The sequence below is a fragment of the Miscanthus floridulus genome, chromosome 9, assembly GCF_019320115.1.
Source record: "Miscanthus floridulus cultivar M001 chromosome 9, ASM1932011v1, whole genome shotgun sequence".
Taxonomy (NCBI): domain Eukaryota; kingdom Viridiplantae; phylum Streptophyta; class Magnoliopsida; order Poales; family Poaceae; genus Miscanthus; species Miscanthus floridulus.
Window position 1 is genome coordinate 61,676,701 of NC_089588.1, and position 5,643 is coordinate 61,682,343.

Below are 5,643 nucleotides of genomic sequence, written 5' to 3' on the forward strand. Positions count from 1 at the left end.
CACTGTCAACGATATGAAATATATGACGGAGTGGTCAGAATGGCCTGGAACTGATGCTGGAGGTTTTCCATGCCTAAATACACTTTCGATATCATTTTGTCCGAAAATGATCTCCCTTCCATCGGGGCCATTCCAATCTTTGATAACTTTGAATCTAAGGTGGTGTGATAGCTTGGATAGGTTACCTGAATCCCCTTCTCTTCGTAAAATAGAGATCGGATATTGTCCTGCCCTAACAGAAATTCCTACTCTTCCATCCCTTTTGGTACTAATTGTTAAGGTATGTTCTGGTCTACGCAAACTTCCTACTCTCCCATCACTTCTGGATTTGGACATATTCGATTGTCCAAGTCTTATTTCCATTGGTTCTGATTTTTCAAGCCCTGTTGTGAGTTCTGTCTGTTGCTTCCCAAAACTAACGACCTTGAATCTAGAGCAGTGTCCAAATCTTTGTGCAGTCGGCTCTGTTCCTGCACTCACCACCTTGAATTTCAAATCTGGACTGAGTGATACGTTAATGTACAGCCCATTGAATGACTTCCCATCGTTGCAGTGCTTAAATATTGATGATTCAGAGTTTACATGCATACCAATTAAACAACAAAGTCTGCCCTCAGTTACAAGGCTGTGCATAAACAAGTGCCCTAGCTTCTATGGTCTAGTGGGTGTGTGTGGGTGTTTGCGGGTGTTTGTCTCTGTAAGACTATTTCTTTTCTTCTACTAATATAATGATACGCAGCTCTCCTGCGTGTTCGAAAAAAATAATCTCCAGTACTGTGATGGGCTTGCTAGTCTTACCTCCCTTGAGCATCTCGAGGTTGGGGAGTGCCCAAAGCTCCCCATAGATGATCTGCTTCCACCACAACTGAAGACTCCTATCGTTGAAGACAATGAACATGGTATGTAATCTGTCGTTGTCAGCTTTGTCTACTTTCCTAATGTAATGGGCTTGCTAGTCATGGGATGTAATCTGTTATGGTCCGTTAGTGTCGCACGCACGCCGGAGCATATGCACGGCGTGCGCGTTCTGTGCTTGACGCATGACTGGTTCGTGCCGTGCGGCAGCACAACCGCAACATGGTCTGGGCTTTCTCGTGCCATGACGCAAGAAGCATGGATCATGGCGTGAGGTTCAGACCTGGTGGCTACAACTCAGCTTGTTCAGCAGGCGTAAACGATCGTGGATTATTTACGGCTGGTTTGGTGTGAGAGAAAAATACTGTTCCAGCTTATAATCCACGATCGTATACGAGCAAGCAAGCAAACAGGCTGCCACTCCACAGCCTGTTTTTTCTGTTTATAAGGAAATCAATAGAGTCAAAACATGCTGCCACTCCACAGCCAATCTTGTGTTATTTGTTCCTCTGTGTTTGCGTGTGTCCAGACTCCAGACCCAGGAGCTCGCCGGAGTTCATGTACTCCGGCTGTCTTCTGGCATGAACCACATGTACACAGGTATTTTTGAACGGAGTCAGACAGTAATATTTTCTGATGGAACTTTGGTCATGGTCCAAATGTTCTCAGGATCTGTATTGCAGACCAATAAAAAGGAGAATCGTTATATGGTTGTTGTTTTCTACAACTTTAGTTCTGTTTTCTCAAAAAAAAAAAAAAAAGATTAGTGCTTCTATTCCAGTGACAGCACTCATTTCAGGTTGCCTTAAATGTTTTTTTTTTCTGCTTGAATGGAACCAGATAATACTACAGTGTGAACCAGATAGGTGCTTGAACTCTATATGTGCAATAAAGGTGGGAATTGTTGTCAATCAAAGGCCCCGTTCGCTTCGCTGAAAAAACAAACCGAAACACTACTTCGCTACAAAAACTAAGCCGAAACATTGTTCCGGCTGATTTGTTGTGAGAGAAAAATACAGTTCCGACTGAAAAAAAACAAGCTGAAAAGTATGGATTATAAGAGAACCGAACATGGCCAAAGTCCAAAAACAATATGAACAGTGGAGTTTGAATGGTGGCCAATTACATGAAGAGGAGGAGAAAGTCTAAGAGTTCAGACACTGTAACTTTGTATTCATCTCAGCCTCCTTCCTCCTTTGCTATAAATAGGATGTCACTTTCACCATTGTAAAAGTAGCAGCAAGAAAGTGAATACAGAAAAGAATTCCAGCCGGTCCCGGCCAGCAGCCGCCGCCGCTGCCCTGTGAGGGCGCGGATCTGGCCGTCCCAACCACTGCCGCGCGGGCCCCAGCTAGGCCAAGGCACGAGCACGGGCACGGGCGCGCGGCCCCGGCCGCCGCAGCCCCGGCCAGGCCACGGCACGGGTGCAGTCACACAGCCCCGGCCAGGCTAGGCACAGGCGTGGCCCGGCCACTGGCGAGCGCGCCAGGGGCGGCCCAGGCGCGGGCCCCGCAGGCTCCTGGCTGGCCGCCGCCCTCCTCTTCCCTTCCTGTTGTGCGTTGCTGCAGAAGGAGATAAGACTGTCTCCAATGAGGAGATGCAAACCCAAAATGCGTTACGCACAGTTGCTTTGCCTACTGAAAACAGCCTCCAACGGCTGACCCAGATAGACGACCCATTTTGCCTACCAACCGAAGCGATATGCAAATAAGCATGCCCTCTCTCCTCGGTACGCAAATCTCCGCCCGTCCGCGCACGCCTCCACAACGCCGAGGTGGCCCGCTCCCGCACCGCCGGCCCCGCTCGTCTCTGACGCCCGAAGTGGTGGGCTCGTGGCGAGGCGTGGCCGGCTCGGCGAGGCGAGACCGCAGAGGAGCGCGGTCGACGCGACCGCGCCGAGGAGCCGCCGACGCTCCGAGCAGGCGGCCGCGCGGGCCAGATCTAGCTCCCAGTGCTCCGGTCGCCGTCGGGGCCGCGCGTGCCGTCGTCCTCAGGCCGCCGTCGGGACCGCGCGGGGTAGTCCTCGGGGACGCCGCTATGCGCCTGTGCCAGGGAAGGCCACCGTGGGGAGGTCGCGCTGGGGCGGAGGAGGTCCAGTGGGGTGGGGAGGAGGAGGCGCGAGGCCGGCTTGGGAGGAGGCACGCAGAGCAGAGGTCGCCGCGGGGAGGAAAGGCTGCCGCGCTGGGGGCAGGGCATAGCCGCCGTGCGCGCGCCGGTGCTTGCCGCTGGCGAGGGGCTCCACCAGCGAGGGAGGCCGGCAGGGGAGGGGCGTGGGCGGGGAGGAGTGCCGAGGAGAGAGGCTGCGTGTCGGGAGAACCACTGGGCGCTGCCGTGAGGCTCGCCGCGCCGGGGGAAGCCAGATCCGGGGTCGGGCGCCGCCGGGGAGGGCCTTCGGGGAGGGATGGGACGCTGGGGAGGACCAGTCGGTGCTGCGTGGAAGGAGAGGGAGTAGGTGAGGATTTTTTGCGTGGGCCGTTGGAGACGCCGAGGTGTGGGTGCGGGACTCTTTCACTGTATGCGACCTAAATCCTGGAATGGGTGTCCGGTTTGGGTGAGCTCGGTTGGAGATAGTCTAAGGGAGAGAGAAATGGGAATAATATTAGGGTTTTGACCCATCCCCTTTATATTTGGCTACGGGCAAATCTGAGCCATCCACCACGGATGGCTGGGCCTCACAAGCCAGCCCATAAAGCACCAAAACGGGTCCTTTAGGCCCATTACGAATTGTGCTGCACAAAAGCCTTTGTTTTTGTGCTAAACAGTGGCCCCAAGTCCACTGTATTTATTTTATATTATTGCATATTACCTTTATTTATTTACTGCAATTTATTCTCGCATTTATTTAAATTCCGTAGATTTATTTATTGCAATTTATATTACTTAATCGTAAAGTAATCCTGAAGATTAAGGAAATTCTTGTATAGTCCTGAAGACTATGCATAGTCATAATCCTGAAGATTACGCACCGATATTCTTTAACCTTGTACATTAATTGTGTAGGCATGTCGGACATCGCAAAGAGGGAGTTCGAAGCGTTTGCCATGGATGGCAACAACTACCTCACTTGGGCTACCGACGTTGAGATCAAACTCGACTCCATGAGCCTCGATCGTACCATCATCTAGCCTGAAGCTGGCAAGGATGAGCGCACAAAGCCTGATAAAGCGAGAGCATTGCACTTTCTGCGACACCATCTCCACCCAGACTTGAAGTCTGAGTATATGACGGAGAGGGGTCCACTAGTTTTATGGCAGTCCCTAAAGGACCGCTTCAACCAGCAGCTATCGATTGTGCTCCCTAGAGCGCAACAGGACTGGATCAACCTTCCAAGACTATAATTCTGTGGCAGCATACAACTCTGCTTTACATAGGACTTGAGTAAACTACGTCTATGTGGCCAGAAGATCACGGATGCCAATATGATCGAGAAGACTATCTCCACCTTCCACCCCAGCAACATAGTACTACAACAGTAGTACAGGAACTCAAAGTACATCAAGTACTCTGAGCTAAGTGAAGTACTATTTGTTGCTAAACAACAGAATGAGGTTCTCATGAACAATCATTCTGCTCGGCCTACTGGTTCTATGGATGTGCCTGAAGCAATGCTAACGTTGCTGAGAGTTCTCACAACCGTAAATGGGGCCGTAGAAAGGGGAAGTGGAAGGGGAAAAGAGGTGCCATGTTCAAAGACAAAGGAAAGGGAAAGCCCAAGGGTAGAGTCGAACCTAAGAAGGAAAGGGGTGACCATTGGAGGAAGAGCAAGGCGAATGCTATAGATGCGGAGCAAAGGGACATTGGTCCCACAAATGCCATACCCCCAAACACCTGGTTGACCTTTACCAACAGAGCAAGAACAAAGAGAAAGGTCAACCTGAGTCCCACTTCATCACAGAGCCTGAAGCTCAGCCTAAGAAGGGCAACGACATGGATGTCGGTGCAAGTGGTGGAGACGTCCAAACAGACGAAAGTGAAGACAACCTTCATGATGACATTGATATATTTGGGGACCTGTAGTAATCTCCAAAATATCATGCTAAATGTGATGTCCACATGTACTAGTTTTATTTCCATAGAGTTTGGCCATGCATGCTCTTGAAGAGCATTTGTAACATGGTAGATGGCCCAAACCTTCATAATATTTCCCAGGAATAATGTAATGTTGTTTTCTCATAATGTATACTTTATGTAAAATTCATGTTTTCCTTTTATGGTATTTAACAGAGCCTATGGGGACCCTATGGTGGAAGCGGAAATCTATCTTGTAGACAGTGGCACCACTAATACAATACTAAGGGAAACCAGATATTTTCGGACATTGAGAAAGAAAAATGGAAATATTATGACCATTGTCGGAAGCAATGCTCATATCGTGGGCACTGGAAGTTCCACCCTGGTTCTTCCCAGGGTACTCAAATCTTTGTGAAGCATGCACTGTTGTATCCTAACTCAAAGCGCACCCTTTTGAGCTTCAAAGATATACTTGCTCATCACTAAATTCGATGGGTATCAAAAGCGAGTGGTGGAAGGACTCCCTTCATTGCCATCGGGTTTGTACTACACGTACATAAAATCCACTGAAGAATATGTTGTGATGAAAACCATATTCAGAAACATAGATTGGTTTCGAATATGGCATGATCGATTGGATCATCTTGGGTTGAGTATGATGAGAAGGGTCATCAATAATTCTGCTAGCCATAATGTTAGTGGTTTCCTTAATCCTGAAGATTTTATTTGCACCGCATGTGCAAAGGGGAAGCTAATCACTAGACCATCCCTCCTGAA

General features: G+C 49.4%; 1 pseudogene; it reads left to right on the top strand.

The window, feature by feature from the left end:
• Positions 1-3,857: 3,857 nt before the first annotated feature.
• Positions 3,858-4,872, top strand: LOC136480009 (uncharacterized; annotated as a pseudogene).
• Positions 4,873-5,643: the final 771 nt, after the last annotated feature.